Raw genomic sequence first — 25,719 nt, 5'->3', positions numbered from 1 at the left:
CCGACCCATTAGTAGTTCAGCGGGGCTCCGGCCAGTCGTTGAGCTGGGGGTGCTGTGCTGTGCTAGAAGGAATGTGGCAAGGCGGTACTCCCAGTCCCCTTGCGTCATGCGGCGAAGGGTGTCCTTGGTGGTCCGCACCATGCGTTCTGCTTGGCCATTGGTGGCAGGGTGGAACGGCGCCGAACGGATGTGGCGGATGGCGTTCTGCGCTGTGAAGGTTTGGAATTCTCCTGACGTAAATGCAGTCCCGTTGTCTGAGACGAGAGTGTCAGGGAGCCCGTGGGTTGCAAACAGCCTGCGTAGTACCCGGATGGCTGCGGACGTGGAAGTGGACGGTACCAGTGCGACTTCCAACCATTTGGTGTAGGAGTCCACCACTATGAAGAATGTTTTCCCCTGAAAGGGGCCAGCGAAATCCACATGCAGGCGTGACCATGGTGCTCGGGCGGACTCCCAGGACTGGACTGGGGCCCTTGGGGGATCTGGGCGGGATTCTTGGCAGGCCTGGCAGTGTTTGACCCAGGCCTCTATCTCTCCATCGATCCCCGGCCACCACACATAACTCCTGGCAAGGGCCTTCATTCTTACTACCCCTGGATGTGTCTCGTGTAGGGCTGTGAGGACCCTTTTGCAGAGGGGCTGGGGAACAACGACTCTGCTTCCCCATAACAGGCACCCCTTGTGGGCCGACAGTTCATGTTTGCGGGTTGTGTAGCCGGCGAATTCTGGCCCGGGGCTGCTGCTGGGCCATCCCCTCCACACCCAGTCCAGGACCCGGGAGATGACCCTATCTTTCTTGGAATGGTGTGCAACTTCTTGTGCCTGAATGGGGCGGTCGGGAAGCAGCTCCAGGCTCATAACCTCTTGTGCAGGTGCTGGGTCAGGGCCTGTTTCCGGTAGTGGTAGCCTGCTGAGGGCGTCCGCATGGCCCATCGCCTTCCCAGGTCGGTGAATCAGTGCATACTGGTAGCTGGCAAGGAAAATTGACCACCTGAGGACGCGAGGAGACAGCACTTGGGGGGTCTGCTTTTCGGGGGCAAACAAGCCAAGCAACGGCTTGTGGTCAGTCACCACGGTGAAGGGCCGCCCGTACAAGAAATCATGGAATTTTTTTACTCCCTTTACGATTGCCAGACCCTCCTTGTCGATTTGCGAGTAGTTCCGCTCGGTTGTGTTGAGTGTCTGGGAAAAGTACGCCACCGGTACCTCTCTTCCATCCGGGAGTTGGTGCCCCAGGACAGCTCCAATGCCATAGGGTGAGGCGTCGCATGCTAGCACCACCGGCAGCCTCTCGTCGAAGTGTGCCAAGACCGAGTTTGAGACAAGCAAGTCCTTGACTGCCTGGAATGCGGCCTCCTGGCGCTGGCCCCACACCCAAGGGGCCCGCTTGTCCAGGAGTCTGTGTAGGGGCTCCGCTACCGCCGCCTTGTGGGGAAGGAAGGAATGGTAAAAGTTCAATAGTCCCAAGAAGGCCTGAAGTTCAGTCTTGCTCTTGGGCGCTGGGGCATCACAAATGGCCCGTACCTTGTCCCCAGTCGGGTGGACCCCTTCTGCGTCCACCATAAATCCCAGAAAGTCCACCTGAGGCACTCCTAGTAGACATTTTTCCCGCTTCACCTTGAGACCCGCCGTCTGGAAACGGTGCAGAACGGTGCGGAGGCGGTCCTCAAACTCCTCTGGTGTGGGGCCGGCAATCAACACATCATCGAAGAAGGGGGTGACGCCAGGAATCCCTTTAAGGAGAGAGTCCATTATATTCTGGAATATGCCTGGTGCCACGCTGACACCGAATTGCAGCCGCTTTACCCTGAACGCTCCTCTGTGCGTCACAATCGTCTGTGCCTCTGCTGTGGCCTCATCTACTGGCAGCTGTTGATATGCTTGGGCCAAGTCCAGCTTGCCAAAAATTTTCGACCCAGCCAGGGTGGCAAGGACATGGCTGACCACTGGCACTGGGTATGCGTGGGCCGTGAGGGCCTTGTTTATGGTACATTTGTAGTCTGCGCAGATGCGGACCGAACCATTAGGCTTGACGGGTGTGACGATTGGGGTTTCCCAGGGAGCATTAGGCACCGGCTCCAGCACTCCTTGCTCTACGAGTCGGTCCAATTCCTCGTCTATACGGGGTTTCAAGGCGAACGGGACCCGGCGGGCCTTGAGCCTGACCGGTCGTACTGCGGGGTCAAGCTGTAGCGCAATGGGGGGGCCCGTATACTGTCCCAATTTCCCATCGAAAACCCCTGGAAATTCCTTGCATATGGCGTCCACGTCCACTTGTAAGCTAGTGTGGTTCACCCCGGTGACAGCTAGCCCCAGTGGTCCAAACCATGCCAATCCCAGTAAGCTAATGTAGGGGCCCTTGACCACAAGCAAGTCCAGTTGCCGCGTCCGCCCTCGGTATTGCACCCTGAAGGTCCCCACCCCCATTGTGGGGACCTTACGTTTCTGGAAGTCCCGGAGGGTGAATGGGGCCGGCCTGAGTTTGGGACCCCCAGTGGGACACAGTTTCCTTAAGGTCCTTGCCGAGATTATGGATAGAGTTGAACCTGTGTCAAGCTCCATGCGGCATGGGGCCCCCTCTATCTGTACCTCTACATAAATTTTCTCTACGTTGGGGTGGGGCAACTGGTATACCTGGAAGTCCGTGAGCTCCGTCGAGTTGCCTTGGTGCGTTGGGCCCCGGGACCTGGGGCTCTTGGATTGGTCATCTGATGCCTGGTGTCGGGTGGGCCGAGCCCGACACACCCGGGCGATGTGTCCCGATTTTCTGCACTGCCTGCACTCTGCGTTGCGGAAACGGCAGGTCCTCCTCTCGTGACTCTCCCCGCAGCTTGCGCAGTTCCCTCCTTCTCGTCGAGGCAGCTGTGGTCTGTGCGCTGCTTGAGTGCGCTGCTGTACTCGGTGCACCTCCTCCCTGTCGGATCCTGAGTCGTCGGTGAGGTCTTCATGGTGGACCCTCGGTTGGGATGGCAGGCTCGGCCGTGCCTCTTGGGTCGACCTCTCGGCAGCTTCTGTTGCCAGGGCCTCCTCCAGAGCGACCTGGAACGTTAGGTCCTTCTTAGCGTAGAGGCGCCGTTGCAGCTTCTCATCCTTCAGGCCACCGACGAGGCGGTCACGAAGCATGTTCTCCAGCTCTGAGAAGTTGCAGAACCGGGCGGCTTGGCGGAGAGAGGTCACAAACCCAGTTATGGTTTCCCCAGGGGCTTGCCGCTTTGCGTAGAAGGCATTTCGACGAGCCACCACTGAGGGCTGCGGCGAAAAGTGCCCCTTCAGCTGTTCCATTATTGTTTTGTATGGAACAGTAGCGACGTCTTCAGGCGCAAGGAGAGCCCGGGCGATTTCAAACGTCTCCTCTCCGCAGACGCTGAAGAATATCGCCCTCTTCTTGGCGTCTTCTTCGTCGGTGACCCCTTTGGCTTCTAGGAGGAAGGTGAAACGGGAGGCGTACGCTTCCCAGTCTCCAGATGCTGGGTTGAATGGCGAGAAGCTGCTGTTGGCTGCCATTCTGAGTTCCTTGTGCCCCGGAGCTGAAGCCTGGATACACGGTGCGAGGCAGCGGTGCGGCAGTTGGCGGTGCTGCGGTGCTGTGTGTGGCAGTCAGCTCAGCGGGATCCCACCTTCGTCGCCAGTGAAATATACTCAGAGTCGCAAAGTGATTTCATGCTCTTTATTCAGCTCATAGTGGTGAGGAGGAATGAATAAATGTCCCCTCACAGTATCTGCTTTATATACATTATTTACACAATGGGCTGCACATGATTGGCTAATTCTGGAATTCTACTGTAAGCCAATCAGGTTGTGGATTCACTTCTATCTGGAGCAGGATTGGGTGGTTCCTGCCAACCAATCATACTGCTGCATTGTTCTAGGACCAATCAGACTGCTGCATTCTGAATCCTATTGTTCTAGGACCAATCAGACTGCTGCCTTTTGGATCCTATTGAACTCAGTACATAACACCTGCCCTGTGCTTTTGTCGTTACCTGCACAGGTGAGGCCATGCCCACTCTAGTCACATACAGAGGAAGTCTGTCCCAGCCCAGAAGGAAACAGGAAGTTTACTTGCTGGCTGGACAAACATTCCTCCCCATGTGTAAACATATTCACTCTAGGAATGTTGTACTTGACTGCTCTTGTGTTTCACATCCCACAGGCAGCAGTGGCTGACCAGAGGACTCCCAAGGAGAAGGGAAGGGGGAGAGGAGGCTGAAGGAACACTCCACAGGGAGGGTGTTCGAAAAAGGTGAGGGGCTGCCAGCTCTGCAGGCAAGGGGTGACCTAACTGGGCTCGTGAGTCCCACAGGGGTGCCACAGAAAGGATGTAGTTGGTCAAGGGAGCTGTGGACTCAAAAAGGTTGAAAACCTCTGGTACGCTTTGCAAGCTCAGTAATGCTGACTTGGAAAGAATTGAAACTATGAACATGTGATCCTTGCACCTCTTTGGGTGCATAAATATGGAAGGAATCCTGCATAAATTCATATCTTCCAGCTCGTATATGATGCCACATTCATATATTCATGAAATCTGGTCCCACTCCTCACTCCCAAATCACCTTTGAAACATGTTATTATATAGTAAAATAGCTGAATTAAGTTCTCGCACCCTAAGTAATTATGCCTACGCTTGCCTTTTTAGGGAGCAATCCTATGCACAAGAAGCTGGCATAAAGCAAAGTGGCATAAATTAAGGCTGCATAAGGTTACATCAGATCTAAACCCTGTTCAGCTGTGACAACTCTGCATAGGAAAATGAAGCTTTAAAATGAAGCTTTAAAATAGTGTTCAATGGCAGATTGCCAGGTCATGTGACAAAGCTGAATTGGCTTAGGATCCAGCCTAAGTGCCTCCATTCTGGTCCCGCCCCCACTATGGCTCCTGGAGCATCCCTTTCTGGGGACTTGCGCTGGCCTTGGCTCAGACAGCTTCACCTCAGCAGCTGAGTCCCAGCAGAGCCAGGATGAGCAAGTTATACTGGCATATTGTCGGCAGAGCCAGGGTTAGGGAGTTAATGGTGGCTAAGCTGGGTATCAGACAGCTGAGCTGGAGATCTGCTGCATCCTAAGCTACTCATCCTGGTAGATCTTGCCACAGGATTCCCCCTTTAGTATGTTAACCCAAACAGCCAACATGGCTCTTCTGCAAACACGCAAGCAAAACCACACACCCCCTGCTTGAGAACAGACAGAATGGACAAACCTCACACTCACTTGGTCTTCTGGCAGCAAATGTTCCCTCTATCACAGGGTACCAGCCCCCCCCCCCAAATATGGAGGCAGTGCTGTCCATTTCCTGCATTTTATTTATGCATTTCTTTAATGTAGCTATGCTCCACCCTTTAGCCAAAGAGTCTCTCAGTGTGGCTTACAAAAATCAGCATTAAGTTGTTTATTGTGAAGCCCTCCTCTAAGTTGTGCCTGGCAGCCTGAGTGGCATAAGCAGCTGCATGTTTTGTAAGTGCTGATGAAATGAAGGACAACTTTAAACATGAAGATAAACCCAAGAGGGAGCTGAATGCAATACTAAGGCTACATTTTCCTGCTTTTAGTGCTAAAAGATTTGCTACAACGGCTTCCAGCTGATATTTGTTTATCCCTAAAGGCAGAAGCATCTAACCTGGGCATCTTCATGGATTTCATATTATATTTTGAAATGTGAATGTGATGTCTAAAAAACCTGCCTGGATGGCTTAGAAATTGGTAGCAAATGCCATCCTTGCTTACTTGAGGGCAAATCGGCATTAATCTGTGAATTTGTCCACACGAATTGTGTTCACTGCAATCATCATGATGATCTTGAGCACTGTTCTTTACTACAGTATGAACTGGAGATGGATTGAATTACATTTTAAAGAATGTTGAACTACTGTAGGTTATGCATGTAAGCAGTGAAGTCCATCGTTCAAACACTACTAACAGGGGGGAAGTTCTAAACTCACTCAAAGTTGACAACTCCCACTGAAGACAGAGGGACTTAATTCTGAAAAATGAACTCCCAGTGACTTTTCATACAGTCTTAGGCAAGCCAGTATTCTGTTTTACATCCTCACCCACCAGCACTCACAACATAAAAATGATTACTAGGCTGTCATAAACATTACTGAGACATGCACAAAACATTTGAAATAACTTTATAAAATTGCTAAGCATTCTTCTTATTCCCCAAATTCTTAAGTTCAAGAGTATTTTGTTGCTATACTTGCCAGAAATCACAGTAAGAGCAAAAATAAAAAAGCAATTCTAACAGGGAAAGAGAAGTTGATTAAGATTCAGGCTGGATCTAGGACTCAGCTAGACTGGTAAAGAAAAAGCATTTTATATGTGTTGTACGTAGACACATCAAAGAAGCATTTCAGTTTAAAGCATTGTAAAATTTAAACAGGGAAAGCAGGTAGAGAAAAACAGGAGTCCACATCGCCATCTGGTGGCACAATGTTATATCACACATATAACACATATAAATTGCTTTTTCTTTACCACTCTAGCTGAGTTCTCAGTGGAGAAGCAAACTATTACCACTCAACTGCAAACTCAATTGGAAAAGTAAGCTATATATTGTAACACAAATTAATGAGTCACACGGGTTCAGTAATTTGTGCTGGATAATTTTAGAGGTTTTTGTGGCTGCAAGAAGGAACTGTATTTATACAGTGGTACCTCGGTTTTTGAACGTAATCCGTTCCGGAAGACCATTCTAGTTCTGAAACATTTGAAAACCGAAAACTCAATAACCGACAGCTGCGCCTCAGGATCTTGCACTCAGCAGAAGCCACTTTTCCTGTTTGACTTCTGAGGCGTGTTCGAAAACCGAAGCGTTCACTTCCAGGTTTAAAGGTAAAGGTAGAGGGACCCCTGACCATTAGGTCCAGTCATGGCCGACTCTGGGGTTGCGGTGCTCATCTCACTCTAGAGGCCTAGGGATCCGACGTACAGCTTCCGGGTCATGTGGCCGGCATGACTAAGCCGCTTTTGGCGAACCAGAGTAACGCACGGAAATGCCGTTTACCTTCCCGCCATAGCGGTGCCTATTTATCTACTTGCACTTTGACATGTTTTCGAACTGCTAGGTTGGCAGGAGCAGGGACCGAGCAACGGGAGCTCACCCCGGTTGTGGGGATTCGAACCGCCGACCTTCTGATCGGCAAGTCCTAGGCTCTGTGGATTAACCCACAGCACCACCCGTGTTCGAAAACCGATGTGTTCACTTCCAGGTTTACGGCGTTCAAAAACCGAAATATTCATCAACAGAGATGTTCTAAAACCGAGGTACCACTGTACACTCATATATAACTTTTAAAAGATAAATATTTATTTGCCAAAACCACTCTTTCTAACTGCTTTGCTTTCTACAGGAAGAAGCCATTCTCCCGGCAATTCAACATGAGGACCTAATGCCTGGTACTGCTATTATTAATGCCCACGGACTGAATCCTCAGCTATGCCCCCAAAACAACCCAGTGGACAACCCAATGCATCAAGGTAGTAAAGAGTGGATTTGGACCTCTTACCAGCTGCGGCTGAGGGGGGGGGGGAGCCGGCCAGGGGGTCCCTGGCAGTGTGGATTCCTCAACAGCCTTCCCAAACTTGCTGACTATTTATGTGCCCCCCCACCATGTGTTTGTGGGAGGGAGGGGGCATTATTGGTTTGGTTTGTTCTTGTTCTTACTTGTATTATGTATGTTGTGTTTTTATCTTGTAATTTCATGCTGTGAACCACCCTGAGATCTATGGGTGAGGGGTGGCATACAAATGTAGGAAATAATCAGAATAGGTGATGATGCCAGGGCTTTTTTTTTTTTTTTTTTTTTTTTTGCAAACCAGTAATGTGTGTGTGTAATGTAAAATAAAGGGTCGTGTGTTATATTGATTGAAGGCTTTGATTTAGGGTTCAGTCACCCTGGGAGGCAGGAGGAGACAACAGTTTCTCTCTCTCTCTCTCTTTGCAATGTAAGAAGCTTTATTAATAGTCTTACAATACATTATATATATATATAGTACATCTCGTAGAGTAAATTGAGATTTCAATCAAATGCACGCACACACACAAAAAAACATATACTTGTCTTTTCTTACATAGTTATAAACCTTAAGCTTCAGCTGTGTTTATGCTACTTTTTATGTGGTTATTAACAAAGATTATTAACAAAAGTTATTAACAAAAATATCATAAAAACTTTGGACTTCCTGTTAATTCCCATTGTATGCTTTTATTCTAATAGTGAATGCATCTACCATTATTAATCTATTCTTTATATATTCTCTAATACATTCTTACAACAATTTGTACCGTTAATCTTATTTCTCCTAGATTTCTTTATCCAAGGTCATTCAAATGCTGCCATAGATGAAAAACCATTGGTATATTTTTGTACATATCTCTTGTATTTATCCCATTTTTGTGCAAATTCTTGTCTTGAACTGCCCCTTGGCTGTTGGTCAATTGCGCCATTTTCACATATTCTTTTTTTTAAAAAAATATTTTATTAAGGATTTCCTTGTTTTACAGAAGTAAGTGTAATGCCTCGTGTGTGTTTTTCCCATGTAACATTTTTACAAATCCGTTTCATTTGTTCAGGCATTAGGGGGAGAAGAAAAAAAAAGAAAGAAAGGAAAAAGAAAGGGGGGTGGAGGGAGGGAAGATGGATGGGGGTGGGGTCGGGTGGCGATGTTTCTATTATGCTTAATGTATGTAGAGTAAAGGGACGGTATCCGCAATATACAAAATACTACTCCAAAATCCCACAAACCCCCTAGACGCAATCAAAAAACAATGGGAGAATGACATAGGCTATGAGATTAACCCCACTCAATGGACCAGAATATGGTCTAAACCCCCCTTTAAATCCATATCAACGAAAAGAAAAGAACTCACACTGAAACTCACCTACAGGTGGTACCTAACACCAAGGAAAGTAGCGCTAATACACCCCGGAACCTCACCAAAATGCTGGAGAGGGTGCACCTCCATAGGCACATACCTCCACATGTGGTGGGAGTGTCCCAAAATCCAACTATTCTGGACAACAGCCATACGAGAAATATGTAAAATAACTAAGCAAGTATTAGATATCACCCCAGAATTGGCCCTACTAAACATCTTCCAAGACAACAATGCCCATTTACACCACAAAGAACTCATAACCCACCTACTTTCAGCAGCCAGAAACACCATAACCAGACATTGGAGAGACCTGTCAGGAGTAAGCATGGACCAATGGTACCAAATAGTATGGGAAACAGCCCTGCTAGAAAAATTAACTAATAAACTGAAACTGACACGGGGACAAACAGAAGAAAACACCTTCACCCCGGTATGGCTCCCCTTTATCACATACACAGCCCAACAAGACAATGACAATAATCCACCAACAGCATACAAATCAATATGGCTAACCTGATCCAAAACACCCACCCACCTCACTCACACACGAAAACAAAGATCACCACAGCCAATCACAAACAAACAATCACACCCTAGGCCAACCCCAATCTCTCTCACCACCAAAGGAACACAAGTGAACAACACAAGCAACGCTGACACCAAACTCTACATACATTTCCACATATTCTTGTAACTTTTTCTGCCAATCCATTATAGTCAGAACATTTCCCCCTTTCCAGTTCTTTGCTACTAGTATTCGGGCCACCACCGTAGTGTATAGAAATATTTCTCTTAAGTTTTTCGGGATATCTTTACCAACAATGCTTAACAAAAATGTTTCTGGCTTTTTAAAAAATGTTGTTCCAAAGATTTTTTCAGCTCATCATAGACGAGGCCCCAGAATTCTCTTATTTTCCTACACGTCCACCACACGTGGTACATGAGGAGACAACAGTTTCTCTTGGTCTCTCCTAAGCATCAGCTAACCAGCACTGGGTTTGGGGAAGCTTGACAACAAATTAGGGGCATGAGTCACAAACCAGTTGTTAAATAAAACTAAAAGGCTTTAGTTCCTAGCACATTGGTATCTTGTATTTTTATTCTGCAGTATGGGGGAATGTATATACACGTCTCTCCCTACCCATTTCTCCAGGTTGTATGGGGAGGCAAGTCAAAGGGTTGCAGGCAAATCATAGAAGTCAGCAAGTGAATCAAAGCCGGGAAGCCTGGCATAGCATTCAAAGAATGTAACAAATTTACATACAACAAATCACTGGACAAATATCGCCTTGTGATCTTCATTACAAAGACTGCAGCAGACATGGTGTATGAGGAGGGAAATGAAATTATTTTGTAAATTGTGGTCTCATCTGATGTTGCTTTAGCTATATAGTTGACAGCCTCTTACTCTTTTATAAGGCAGGGTCGATCCGGCTTCCAATTAGCTTCTGGGAACAAAGTGCTGCTCTTACCTTTTACAGTCCTAAACAATTCCCCCATCACACTGACCTCAATAATATTTGTATTAATCACTGGCTTTCAGAATATCAGCAAAATGCCTATTATGAAAGGCTCTCTCTCTCTCTCTCTCTCTCCCCTCCCTCCCCTCCTCCCTCCCTCCCTCCTGTGTGCATAGGGCTGTATGTTACAATAATTCCTGGGAGGTGCAAAGTGTTTCTCCATGCATCCTCTGTGAATCCAAGATTACTGTTAGTGGCAGCTGGGGCTTCCATTGTCAGCATTGCAGGGCAGGTTTCGCCTCCACAGCAAAAGTGTTCAAGTGCAGCACTGCTTTTCTTCTCTATCTCTAGATAGAGGTGGCTGGAAAATAGTCACCTTAAGGACACAGGGTTGAAGTCTGACTCTGTTTCCCATTGCCCTGACGGTCCCAGAAACACCAGCCATTGGAACTTGAGCTGACTCCTATCTACGCAGCCCTTTCCTCATTTCTTCTTCTTGGTCACATTGGAATCACACTGACTTTTATATAGCCGTCTTCACATGTGAAGGTGCATCTCACAAAGAGAGGGCTCCTTGGTTCTGTCCCAGGGTCAAGTTTTCATTTTTTCCAGGACAAACATACATGGCTATTCTGTAGCCATCATGAATGAGGACAACACACATCTCTAGAGGTGGACCAGCAGCGCAGCCCCTTTTTACACACAGTGCTCCTTCATGTGATTCACAGGTGCAGGGGGCACTTGTGTATTTGTTTTAAAATCTGGGGGGGGGGGGGACTCCTTTTGGAATAAAACATTGTGCAGACCAATAAGCTTTGGTTCAAAACTTTGCTAACCAGATCTTCTTCAAATGGCTACAAAAACATCAGAGATACATTCAAATAATTTTAAACAATTATACTTAACATTTACACACTCCTTGGTTCAAAAGGTGAGACACAGGACGTGCCAATGGATATATAATCATAGAATCATAGAATCATAGAGCTGGAAGAGACCACAAGGGCATTGAGTCCAACCCCCTGCCAAGCAGGAAACACCATCAGAGCACTCCTGACATATGGTTGTCAAGCCTCTGCTTAAAGACCTCCAAAGAAGGAGACTCCACCACACTCCTTGGCAGCAAATTCCACTGTCGAACAGCTCTTACTGTCAGGAAGTTCTTCCTAATGTTTAGGTGGAATCTTCTTTCTTGTAGTTTGGATCCATTGCTCCGTGTCCGCTTCTCTGGAGCAGCAGAAAACAACCTTTCTCCCTCCTCTATGTGACATCCTTTTATATATTTGAACATGGCTAACATATCACCCCTTAACCTCCTCTTCTCCAGGCTAAACATGCCCAGCTCCCTTAGCCGTTCCTCATAAGGCATCGTTTCCAGGCCTTTGACCATTTTGGTTGCCCTCCTCTGGACACGTTCCAGTTTGTCAGTGTCCTTCTTGAGCTGTGGTGCCCAGAACTGGACACAGTACTCCAGGTGAGGTCTGACCAGAGCAGAATACAGTGGCACTATTACTTCCCTTGATCTAGATGCTATACTCCTATTGATGCAGCCCAGAATTGCATTGGCTTTTTTAGCTGCCGCGTCACACTGTTGGCTCATGTCAAGTTTGTGGTCAACCAAGACTCCTAGATCCTTTTCACATGTACTGCTCTCAAGCCAGGTGTCACCATCTTGTATTTGTGCCTCTCATTTTTTTTGCCCAAGTGCAATACTTTACATTTCTCCCTGTTAAAATTCATCTTGTTTGTTTTGGCCCAGTTCTCTAATCTGTCAAGGTCGTTTTGAAGTGTGATCCTGTCCTCCGGGGTGTTAGCCACCCCTCCCAGTTTGGTGTCATCTGCAAATTTGATCAGGATGCCCTTGAGTCCATCATCCAAGTCGTTGATAAAGATGTTGAATAAGACCGGGCCCAAGACAGAACCCTGTGGCACCCCACTAGTCACTCTTCTCCAGGATGAAGAGGAACCATTGATGAGCACCCTTTGGGTTCGGTCAGTCAGCCAGTTACAAATCCACTGAGTGGTAGCATAGTCAAGACCGCATTTTACCAGCTTCTTTACAAGAATATCATGGGGCACTTTGTCAAATGCCTTGCTGAAATCAAGGTAGGCTACATCCACTGCGTTCCCTTCATCTACCAGGCTTGTAATTCTGTCAAAAAACGAGATCAGGTTAGTCTGACATGACTTATTTTTCAGAAATCCATGCTGACTATTGGTGATCACAGCATTCCTTTCTAGGTGCTCACAGACTGTTTGCTTAATGATCTGCTCCAGAATCTTCCCTGGTATTGATGTCAGACTGACTGGGCGGTAATTATTTGGGTCCTCTCTTTCCCCCTTTTTGAAAATAGGGACAACATTTGCCCTCCTCCAGTCTGCTGGGACTTTGCCTGTTCTCCAGGAATTCTCAAAGATGACTGCCAGTGGTTCTGAGATCACATCTGCCAGTTCTTTTAATACTCTTGGATGCAGTTCATCTGGCCCTGGAGACTTGAATACATCTAAACTAGCCAAGTATTCTTGTACTATCTCCTTAGTTATTCTGGGCTGTGTTTCCTCTGCTGAATCATTTGCTCCAAATTCTTCAGGTCTGGCATTGTTTTCTTTATCGGAGAAGACTGAGGCAAAGAAGGCATTGAGGAGTTCAGCCCTTTCTGTGTCCCCTGTTTGCATTTCACCATCTTCTCCTCTGAGTGACCCCACTGTTTCTTTGTTCTTCCTTTTGCTACGAACATACCCATAAAAGCCTTTATACCTAGAGAGCCTCTATACCTAGAGAGCCAAGCTCACATATTGCAATAGAATTTACTTCCAAGGCAGTATGCATGGGACTGCAGTCTTACAGCCCAACACTGAGTGTTTTGCAAGTTTACTCAGAAGTAACTCTTATGATGTTCAATGGGACTTCCTCCAAGTTAAAACATACACAGGGTTGTATCCTTTCTCTTCCCACTCTTGATTTTACAGTTGTTCAGATTTGCTAATTGACCTCTGATAGTTTTCATAGTGTATCTTAATATCATAGAATCTTAGAATTGGAAGGGACCCCAAGGGTCCATCTAGTCCAACCCCCTGCAATGCAGGAATCTCAGCTAAAGCATCCGTGACAGATAGATGGCCACTCAACCTCTGCTTAAAATCCTCCAAGGAAGGAGACTCCACAACCTCCACTGCTGAACAGCTCTTACCGTCAGAAAGTTTTTAGTTTAGTCAGGATCTCCTTTCTTGCAACTTAGAAGAGACAATTGCTCCTGTGTGAATGGGAACCTGTGCACACTTTCTTGGGAGTCAGTTTCATTTAACTTAGAGAGATTCTGAGTAAACTTACATAGGACTGGATTGTAATGTGTATCATGTTGCCTTCCCTCAATATTTTTTGTACAGATTTATAAAGTTTTTTTAATATAAAAAATAGCCTACTGTTCCAATTCACTCGGTTGTTTTTAATTGATCAAATTGAAATCAATCAGCAATGCAGTCACATGCATTACTACTCAGAAGTAAGTCCTACTGAGTTCTATGGAACTTATTCTCTAAGTGTATAGGAATACATCCTACATAAACGTTTTAGCAATAATAATGAAAATAAATAGCTACAAGCTCATTTTCCCAAATCCTCTGTACTATTCTCTGCCTCCCACACATTACTGTACATATAAATATCTTAAAATAAAAAAAATCCTTCCAGTAGCACCTTTAAGACCAACTAAGTTAGTTCTTGGTATGAGCTTTCGTGTGCAAGCACACTTCTTCAGATACACTGAAACAGAAGTTGCCAGATCCTTCTATATAGTGAGAAGGTGGGGAGGGGTATTACTCAGAAGGGTGGTGGGAATGGGAGATAGGCAGATAGCTGGGATGAGCCTGCTGACAACAACTCCTAACCCACAATAATACTACAACCAGACTTAACACGGACACTGGCACCAGAGCCTGCAATAAACCCAGATGCCAACTTTGCTGCCACATACACCCGGACAACACCATTACTGGCCCCAACAACATCACACATACCATCTCGGGACTATTTAATTGCTCATCGTCTAACATTGTGTATGCCATCAAATGCCAACAGTGTCCTTCAGCTCTCTATATTGGACAAACAGGCCAAACCTTACGCCAAAGAATAAACGGACATAAATCTGACATCAAGAATCACAAAACAGAGAAACCAGTAGGAGAACACTTCAATCTCCCAGGACATTCTATACAAGATCTCAAAGTAGCTGTTCTACTACAAAGGAATTTCAGAAATAGACTGGAAAGAGAAGCTGCTGAATTACAACTCATTACCAAACTTAAAACAATGGAGAAACCTGGTCTGAACAGAGACATCGGATTCTTATCTCATTATACATGACTAAGCCATTTCTCACTTTCTCACCCCTTGCCTTTTCCTGTAAGACCCATTACAGTCGTTAAGAGTCGTCAGCAGGCTCATCCCAGCTATCTGCCTATCTCCCATTCCCACCACCCTTCTGAGTAATACCCCTCCCCACCTTCTCACTATATAGAAGGATCTGGCAACTTCTGTTTCAGTGTATCTGAAGAAGTGTGCTTGCACACGAAAGCTCATACCAAGAACTAACTTAGTTGGTCTTAAAGGTGCTACTGGAAGGATTTTTTTTATTTTGACTATGGCAGACCAACACGGCTACCTATCCGTAATATAAATATCTTATGATCCACATTCTTGGTGGACTCGCCACAGATTTTAGGGGTCAGCTGAGTTCTTTTTGTTTTGTTTTATGCTCCAGGACAGGTTAAAGGACACCTATAATAGCTGTATGATTATGACCCCCTACATGCCCTACATTTTGTGAGTTCTAAAGATGGCAATCAGCCCAGAAGAGATTTTAAGACCCACTATGACCCTCATCACAGACAGGAGGCAGGGAATGCAGGATCCAGTGGGAGGGAGCAAGGCATATTTTGAAGCTCTCTGGACTTTCAAAAAGACATTGGCCTTGTATGAAGCGGCATGAATCCTCTTTCTTTCCTTTTTTGGAGGGCTTATCCGTGCCCTCACAATGAAGTAGAAAACTATTACACCAAGAAATAACCAATTCATTTCAATCAACATAGTATTTTGAAGAATGAGTGACTCATTTTCTTCTCTGTCAGGAATATTTCACTGGTAGCATTCTGAAAATCACATTTGTGCAAAGTTTCATATTTTGAAACAAAATATGTTCAGGGCAGGTAAGTGAAGTCCTGCACGAGAAAATACCAAATTGTGATAGTTTACTTTGGAGTCCTAAAAGGGAAATAAGAATAAGGACAGAGAAAGCAGGAATTCTTCCAAAGAAGGCAATTTAGAATTTCATGCCTAAGCATTTTACAAGCAGAACACATACAGGTGCAAGGTAATTGAGCATCAGGAAACCTGTATCTGTTATCTATCCCCATAAAGTATATTTTAAAACAACCTGTCATCACTGTAAGTTATCAGCAAGGCAGAGAGCTTAACGTAATTGAAAACAGATTATAGACATTTCTATGGATACTGATGCATGTATATAAACCTTTATATACTCCTGTATGTATATGTATGTATAAGCTGTCTGTGGACAAACTTTGGCTCCCTTGGCCTGAAGCGAGATGAGCACCACTCCCCATAGTTGCCTTTGACTGGACTTAACCATCCAAGGGTCCTTTACCTTTACCTTTTTTACGTAAACATTTAACATGCAAAATGGCATATATGAGCTTCACTTTTCTTTTCTTTTCTTGTACTTGGAACTGTACTTGGAACTTGTAGAAGCAGTTAACCATATGTGCTGTACACTCATGATATGTGGGTCAGGACATCGCCAGCACTCCATGTAGCATGGGTGACCATGTGCTTGAGGTGGTAGATGATGTTGTCTACGTGGGTTCCACCATAACCAGCAACCTCTCCATCAACACTGAGCTGGACAAGCATATTCACAAGGCAGCTGTGGCAATGACTCGCCCCTCCAAAAGGGGATGGGAGAATGTGATGCTAATGACCAATACCAAGATGAAGATCTACCAGGCTTGCATGTTGAGCATGCTGCTTTATGGAAATGAGTTGTGGGTAACTTACAGTTACCAAGATTGAGGCCTCAACATATTGCACATGTGCTGTGTCAGGAAGATTTTGGGCATCACGTGGAAGGACAGTCTCAAACAAGGATGTGCTCTCCCAAGACTATGTTTCCAGCTACACTGATTTAATCATGTCCACAGAATAAAAGATGGCAGGATCCCAAAGAAGTGCTTTATGGGGAGCTGGCTTCACATACCAGGCCCATTGGCAGACCTATTCTGTGTTACAAAGGTGTCTGCAAACATGGCATGAAGACTGGCAATATCAACTTTGCTGTGTGGAAAACCCATGCAAACAGAGGCACTGAGTTGGGCCCCAGATTTTTTGGGAGCGGGACAGTGCTATGTGCATGTGATGCCATGTATGTGCCACGTGTGTGATGTCACACGCGCAATGCTGGGCTCATGCTCGTCCCAACAATGTGCATGTGATGTGGCATGTTGATGTCAGTAAAGTCATCATTATGAATGGGCTTCTCCAAAGTGCTACTTCTGCAACATGAAGTCCTAACATTCCAGTGTACTCCCTAGGCAAGAAAAACATGTTGGTGCTGATTTTTAAAGGCCTAAATGGCTTTGGCCCAGTATACTTGAAGGAGCGTCTCTTCCCCACTCATTCAGCCCAGACACAGAGATCCAGCACTGAGGGCCTTTTGGTGGTTCCCACACTGCAAGAAGTTAAGCTACAGGGAACCAGGCAGAGGGCCTTCTCAGTAGTGGCACCCATCCTGTGGAATGCCCTCCCATCAGATGTTAAGGAGAGGAGTATTTATATAACATTTAGAAAACATATGAAGGCAGGACTGTATATAGAAGCTTTTTAAGGTTTAATGTTTTGTTATGTTTTTATATATGCTGGAAGCCCCCCTGAGTGACTGGGGCAACCCTGTGAGATGGGTGGGGTACAAATAAATTACTATTATTATTATTATTATTATTATTATTATTATTATTATTATTAAAATTTGACCCTGTCACCTGAGGAAAGAAGAAAGCATATGAGGAGATATATCTTCAAATAACTCAAGGACTGTCACTTGGAAGACGGAGCAAGCTTATTTTCCCCTGCTTTGAAGGGTGGGACCTGAACCAATGGCTTCAAATTCCAAGAAGGGAGATGCTGAATAAACATCAGGAAGAACTTTCTGACAGTAAGAGCTATTCAACAGTGGAACGGACTCCTTGGAAGGTGGTGGACTCTGCTTCCTTGGAGGTTTTTAAGCAGAGGTTGGATGGCCTTCTGTCATGGATGCTTTAGTTGAGATACCTACAAGTGCAGGTGGTTGGACTAGAGGACCCTTGGAGTCACTTCTGACACTACAATTTTGTGATTCCATGATATGCCATCTCCTCTTACACCTCCAGTCCCAGCTTCTACCTTAATCTGAGGCAGATCCTCTGAAGGCAAAGCTACAGAACCTGTTTCAAAACAAGGGATCAGTTCTGGAATATGTGAAATAGTGGCAGTAACAGATGTAGTTGTGAGCATATGAAGAGAAAGTATCTGAGTGTACCATGCAGACAGGATTTTGGAAAACAGGGTTTCCATCTCTCCCTCCAAGCTGATTCTTAATATTTACTTAGAATTTTGCAGCCCTGAATAGGTACTTTGATTGTACAGCTCCATTATCTGTTTTGTGCTCTCTCTTAGTCATAGACAAGGAAGGAAAGAGGGGAGCTTTGGAGGTTTATAGTTTTGGTTTGCTGTGTGAAATGCCATTATGAAGCTTCACCAAATGGGAAATGTCTGCTATTCTCCCTAGAAATGATTAATTGTTCTTTTCCTTAAGATCAAATATGTTTTGGTGACAGTCGGGAAATTAATTATACCTCATTTAATTGAGGGAAATGGAAATTATCCCAATTATGCCAAAGCTTTCAATGAAACAACGATGTAAAGTATTGTGCATACATCATTCCACAAGCGGGGTAGGACACAGGAGAGCCTAATTGAAAAATTACAGAACATCAGTTGACACAGATCATTGTCAATTTACAAGGCTGAACCCAGCCCCACCCCCCACAAAAACCGGTAGCATTATTTTTCATTTCTGCAGTAACAATGCCATTACACAGCACATGACTATCAAATAACGTAAGAAGCTCAATAGGAAAGAACCAACTTGTAAACAACTTGCTCTTAAGGTTCTCTTTGTTTTTAATTAAATCATTGCATCTGTAATTAGAATTGAGGCATGCATTGCTACATTCAATGCTAAACTGATGGAATCTGAACTACTAATGCTCTGATTTTGACAGGGTACTGGGAAATTCACAAATTTTACCATAATTCCTAGGATGAAAGACTTTCACCCTCTTCATATTTCGCCTACCTCCATTGCCACTTACACCTAGGAGGCCAAAGTTCACACTGCAGTTCAATCATGATGCTCGTGGTTGACTTGGGGCTCTTTTCCCCATTATGTTTCAGTGTAACCTACCTGTCAGGGTCGTTATGAAGATATGGGCCACCCACCCATGAAGCAAGGGTGGCAAACTGTTCTGGCCGGCCCTGGAGAAGATGGTGTCATCATCCCATATACAGTGGTACCTCTAGTTACGAACTTAATTCGTTCCAGAGGTCTGTTCTTAACCTGAAACTGTTCTTAACTAGAGGCGTACTTTCGCTAATGGGACCTCTTGCTGCTGCTGCGCCACCGGCACACGATTTCCATTCTCATCCCAGGGCAAAGTTCTCAACTCGAGGTAACTCTTCCAGATTAGCAGAATTTGTAACCTGAAGCATTTGTAACCTGAGGCATTTGTAACTCAAGGTACCACTGTACATTATCCTGAGTGCCTTGGAGAAAGGACTGCATATACAAATATGACAGGTAGAATTAAATGGCAATAAATAAATAAAAACTTCACTTCACTGAAGAAGAAACATTTTCAGATTTTGCAGTGTTGGAAGATCACATATAGCTGATATACCAGCAAGGACACTTTAACATGTACTGTGAATTACCTGTGTTAAATGGGGATTTTGCTGCCTCCATGCCCCTATTTCATTCTGGCTAGGAACTCACAGAATTGGAAACAGAATGCTGAACCAGACGGGTGTTGGGTCTGATCAAATCAAGTGCTTATGTTCTGACATGGATCTGGCCTGGAGTGAATGCAAATGTCCTCTACCACACAAAACAAAGCTTCATGTGCATCATCTCTACTACAACGCTCACTCCCTTAGAGCCTCTGTGTTTTCGAGGGCTGAACCATTCAGCCAAAGTGGTTGTTGTTGTTGTTTAGTCGTTTAGTCGTGTCCGACTCTTCATGACCCCATGGACCAGAGCACGCCAGGCCAAAGTGGTAGGTTGGGCATATAGGCTGAATGCAGGCACACATGAATTCAATTTTGTGATCACACAAAGCAGTTGCGTGCAGCTTTTTCTGCGCAGCCCAGCATGCAGTTTCCAATGAGAAACTGACTCCATGGGCAAACAAGTTAATCATTTCCCCCAAGTTTCTTTCCCACTACCCAACTCTGCACAGCAACTTCTGCATAAATATTTCCACAAATACCATCCTGTATTCCTCTTAATATACAATAACTATTTGAACATTGTTTGGGGAATTATCCTGGTGTGATACTGTGGCCTCCTTTTGAACTGGTTCAGTCTGGTGAAGCATTAGGTGGAACAGAGGGAAATGCCATAAGCAGCACTAAAGAGGTCATACAAATTTGTATGAAAGGAACAACTCAGATGACCACAAAATCCACTGAGAAGCAACCCTGCAATGGCCTCATTAAAATGAATGTGATGTATGCATCCTGCTGGATAAAGCAAAGATCACCACCACCACAATGCAAGTCAGTGAAGGAACATGAAGGAAGGCTGAAAAGCTCTGCATTTTATAGGCCATATGCCTACTGTTTGTGACTGAATAGCTACCTCTGTTCCAGGCAGAATTTCTACGATCTCTGCTGCAGGTACCCAACTGTGTCCCCTTCTAACATCTGTTAGAAGCTGGTGAATGCCCAATTTCAACTAAAGCATGGTGGGCTGCCCTAAAACATTGGCTCAGGATTTCAGTGTTTAATCTAGGGAAGGGTTTGTATAAACACCTGACCATTGAGGAGTTTGTCAGCAAATGGCAGAAAACCATGGCTAGAAAAGCCACCTCTATTGTTCCATCACCCCCCCCCCCCAACTTTATTACTTGGGTTATGAAGGTGGAGAGGAGTTCCCTACCAGGACAGACTTTGCTCGTGTGCTCAAGACATCGATTCTATAAAACATATTTGCTGCACTGTGCGAAATATGAGCAAGCCAGGGCTGAACTGATATTACCCTTGCTGGTACCTTTCCTGGGAAAATCAGAGGCTCACTATATCAGGTTCCTATTGGAAGACCGGACAAATGCTAGAACATTAGCAGTGGCCAAGTTTTTATCGGTGGTTGCAAGAACCAATGATCCCTATCTTTAAGTCTGAACAAAATGCTTGTTTAACCTGGAGGTAGGCTGTCTGAATTGTGCATTGCTTTGTAACGATTTGTTGGGTCTCTGGACCGTAATAAAGATTGATTGATTGATTGATTGATTGATTGATTGATTTTTTTTAATTATTATTTTTTACAGCAAACAGCTGAAACCTAGGTGGTCTACTTCAGAGAGAAGGACATATGGCTTCTGAGAATTCTGTTGCTCCTTGACACAGTTAAAGTAGCCCTGATGGGCTCTTGAGTGTAGGCCGGACCTGTATTCATGCATGCCAGGTGCAAATTACATTTACCAGTATTATCAAAAATTAAAAGCCCATGAAATTTGGGAGAGATGTGTTGTTGGTGCACCTGTGAGAAGCCTCAAATGCAATGTTCTTTTGTCACAGAAGAGGGGAGGGACTTTGTAACAATGATGGCTTACATGTACTGACAAAAGCCATTTCATCAGCAGCATCAACTCTGCTTCTCAGCAGCTAGACAAAAAATGCTTAGAATAAGATAAAATAAAACTGGACAAAAATGCCCAGTAACACTAATTATTAGGCAGTCATGAAAATGGTTGAAAAATTAAATAACATCAGGGAAATGGAGATAAGTGAACATAATTGTCTCTGACTCAAGCACTGAGGCAATTATGGAGGAGCGTTATTATTACAATAACTGCTTCTGGACATGAACAACATGTTATCCTTCTGTTAAATAATTTGGGTGATTATGTATCTCCTCCCTTGTTACCTCCTTACAAGCTGGGAAGTGACTTTGAATGCAAATGCCCTCATGTATAGACAGGAGATGTGCCCCTTGCAAGAAAGTGTCGGCAGATGTATTATATTTGTGCCATTTCTGATCCTTCTCTTTTGGAGCCATTCTTTTTAGATGGTGGTTTTTCAACATAGATGGCTAGAAGATGACAAGCAGTAATAATAAAAAAAAAAATGCACACTAACTCTGGACCCACATTTGCTGAGAGGTGATCTAACAGTAATTTGCTCACACTGCTTTTGGGTGTTCTGAAAGCCTAAGCAACAGAAAAAAACCAAAAAGCAGAGGTAGCTTTTCCAGCTCCACAGTCCACACCAGGGCACTGCCTTTATCAGTCCAAGGGAAATGTTATACTGTCCAAGCTTTGTGGGGTGGGGAGGGGGAAATTGGCTGGTTCTGGAAGCATGGGTGACACTATATTTCATCACTGCCTTGAGAGGAAATGTGGAAGGAAGTGTGCACTTTGCAATTCTAAGGTTGCAGATAGGGATGGATTCGAGGAAGTTGAAACATACAATGGCCGACCATCAACTTATCTTTTTTTAAAAAAGAAAACGTAAAAGGCAGGATTCAACTTATATATTTATTTATTGCATTTATAGCCCACTTTTCCTTCAATGATCTCAAGATGGAATGTTTGGTTTTCCCTGTCCCCATTTTAACCTCACAACAAGCATACAAGGTAGGTTAGAATGAGAGATAGTGACTGGCGCACGGTCATCCAGTGAGCTTCATTACTGAGTGGGATTTGAATCCTGGTCTCTCAGATCTCAGTCCAACACTCTAACCAATCCACCACGCTGGCTCTATGTGTCCTATCAGTGGAAGCCTGCAAAAGTCATTCTGCTTGCACAATGGGGTTTTCCCTGCTGTCCTCACCCTCAGCACACCCACATGCCCCCTGAAATTGGCTCGGGGGGTTATGTCTGGAGGAAAGACCAGCAGACTTGTTCTGTGTGGTCCAGAGGTTGGTTAATCCTGACCAGGAAGGCACATCTCTGGAGCACACATTGACTAACTGTAAATGAATAACTAAACACTTTGAGGATAAAGTTGCTCAGCTCTACAGTGATTTAGACACTGCCATTATGTCAGTGCTTAAAATTCTACAAGGCAGGCTTAAGCAATATGTGGACCAAGAACTCCCACAAGTGCAAGCTGGATTTTGAAGGGGCAGAGGAACCAGAGACCAAATTGCAAACATGCGCTGGATTGTGGAGAAAGCTAGAGAGTTCCAGAAAGACATCTACTTCTGCTTCATTGACTATGCAAAAGCATTTGACTGTGCTGACCACAGCAAACTATGGTAAGTTCTTAAAGAAATGGGAGTGCCTGATCACCTCATCTGTCTCCTGAGAAATCTCTATGTGGGACAAGAAGCTACAGTTAGAACTGGATATGCAACAACTGATTGGTTCAAAATTGGGAAAGGAGTACGACAAGTCTGTATATTGTCTCCCTGTTTCTTTAACTTATATGCAGAATTCATCATGCGAAAGGCTGGATTGTATGAATCCCAAACCGGAATTAATATCAACTACCTCAGATATGCAGATGACACAACCTTGATGGCAGAAAGTGAGAAGGAATTAAAGAACCTTTTAATGAGGGTGAAAGAGGAGCGCGCAAAATATGGTCTGAAGCTCAACATCAAAAAAACAAAGATCATGGCCACTGGGCCCATCACCTCCTGGCAAATAGAAGGGGGAGAAATGGAGGCAGTGAGAGATTTTACTTTCCTGGGCTCCATGATCACTGTAGATGGTGACAGCAGTCACAAAATTAAAAGACGCCTGATTCTTGGGAGAAAAGCAATGACAAACCTAGACAGCATCTTAAAAAGCAGAGATATCACCTTGCCGACAAAGGTCCGTATCGTTAAAGCTATGGTTTTCCCAGTAGTGATGTATGGAAGTGAGAGCTGGACCACAAAGAAGGCTGATTGTCGAAGAATTGATGCTTTTGAATTATGGTGGTGGAGGAGACTCTTGAGAGTCCCATGGACTGCAAGAAGAACAAACCTATCCATTCTTAAGGAAATCAGCCCTGAGTGCTCACTGGAAGGACAGATCCTGAAGCTGAGGCTCTAATACTTTGGCCACCTCATGATAAGAGAAGACTCCCTGGAAAAGACCCTGATGTTGGGAAATATGGAGGGCACAAGGAGAAGGGAATGAAGGAGGACAAGATGACCAAGCTGCGGGAGGCCGTGGAAGACAGGAGTGCCTGGCGTGCTCTGGTCCATGGGGTCATGAAGAGTCAAACATGACTAAACGACTAAACAACAACAAATTGTGCCAGGGCCAACTGAAGTGTCCACCGCAGTGCCAAGCCCAGTGTTGTGTGATAATGCAGCCTAATGCTGTCGGCAGGATACTTGCAGTGATGCACCCAACCACCTGCTCATCAGATCCTTGCCCATCCTGACTTTAAGAGATCTGAGTCCTCATCAGGGGATGAGTTTTTTGCGGGGTCAGGTCAGTGCTTGTATCACACCACCATTCTAGTCATCCTTCAGGAGTTAAAGGGCAAATCTATGAAGTGGACAGCCTCTTCTGCTTGTGGGAACTCCCTGTGCTTCTGAGCTCCATGCAATCAGGATACTAGAACCTTCTGTATGAATCCTAAAATGAGCTCCCAGCACAGGCCCATCCCAAAATCCAATATATTGAGATCTCCCAGCACTGGAGACAGTCATATGATTCCGTTAAAAAAATATATCCAAACACATCCCCAACCTCTCCTGTAAATTCATTGTTTTTCCCTACTGGCCACTGATGTCAAATGTAAACAGTTTGAAAAACATATGTGACATTAATCAAATTTTACTTCTCATTTTCCAGGCTTCTAAACAGAACATATTGCATCAACTCTTCCTCTGAGTCCCATGGAACTTGCCTATGAACCACAGGACTAACAAAGTTGGACATCTGCCTGATCTGTAATGTCTCTGGCTTGATCTTGTTGGCTTAGCTAATTAAAAAAATATGCCTATTAGTATTTTATACTTGAGCAATGTAATTAGGATCTACTAGTAACTGTTTTTATTCCATTTTCCACCTCCATAGCACTTATACCACTTTGTATCTTCACTTTATAGTTGATTTTGTTTGGGGGAAGAAAATTTCAGAATAGGTGACTGCATGGGAAATTAGGTAAAGCGTTAATAATAATATAACTGCATTTAGAAGGCAGTAATAACCTCAAACTTTCAACTCTATACAGTTTTTTTTTTAGCCTGAAGGCAAACATTAAAAGCATATTATTCTTTCAAGTGTCTACTTGATCATATCTTCTGTTTGGTAGAAATACAACAATTAAAACAATAGCTTTTGTGCATGGGTACACTAGAAAACTAGTTAATTTACTTTTTCTGTACAGGGATTTTCTTTTAAAGAACGTTTAATTATAATAATTTCAGTAATAATGAGAGAAGGAACTGAAGACAGTATATGGCACTGCTGATCACATAGCTATCGTCAAGTTTTGCTCATCTTTCTCACTCCATATTGTACATTTGGAATTAAATATTCAAGGCAAGCTTCACTTTATCTAATGGATGTAGAGTTTTTAATAATATAAATATGAAAATTATTTGCTAGCATATTCATGCAACAGATACTTTGTGGACAGCATTTTATGGAGAAAATGTTTAAACAGGAGAAAAATTAGTATCTGTGAGGACCCAGGCAATTTACTAATTTGAAAAGGCTTCAGAAGAGTGATAAGGCAGCTTGTTATACTGTATATTAGATCCACCATGAAGGTTGCTCAACGTCTGCTGATAATGGATGCAAATGAAACCTACTGAAAAGCAAATTTGCCATGTGCCTGTAACTATCTCCATTGCTTCTGTGGATTTGTGTCTTAATTTGAATATAGCTTTACTTACTAGACATTTTTTTAAAAACCAAATAAATGTACATTAGTTGATCTAGGCTAGGTCTATCCCCCCCCCCCCCAAGTGATTTTGCTCTGTTTTCCAGTTTGGCTCAGAGAATGTCAAAAGTTCATTTCAGAAATGCTCCCTGAACATGAATTTCTTAAATTCCCCTAACAGGCAAGAGGATGTGAGCTGGACAGGGCTTGAAAGGCTAAAA

General features: G+C 44.5%; 1 long non-coding RNA gene across 2 annotated transcripts in view; it reads left to right on the top strand.

Moving 5' to 3' along the window:
• Window positions 1–25,485, top strand: part of LOC308475948 — a 34,203-nt gene extending 8,718 nt beyond the window's left edge. Inside the window, exons 1-4 of one of the 2 annotated variants that reach the window (XR_013985572.1) lie at window positions 4,052–4,243; window positions 7,349–7,475; window positions 20,994–21,130; window positions 24,463–25,485. This is a non-coding gene — a long non-coding RNA (uncharacterized lncRNA). Of the gene's footprint in view, window positions 1–4,051; window positions 4,244–7,348; window positions 7,476–20,993; window positions 21,131–24,462 lie in introns of those variants that run through there. The other variant, XR_013985571.1, reaches the window with a different exon arrangement.
• Window positions 25,486–25,719: the final 234 nt, after the last annotated feature.

Source organism: Podarcis pityusensis (assembly GCF_964106645.2).
Source record: "Podarcis pityusensis genome assembly, chromosome: 4".
Taxonomy (NCBI): domain Eukaryota; kingdom Metazoa; phylum Chordata; class Lepidosauria; order Squamata; family Lacertidae; genus Podarcis; species Podarcis pityusensis.
Note: the sequence above shows the minus strand (reverse complement) of the source record. Positions and strands in the feature narration are given on the sequence as shown.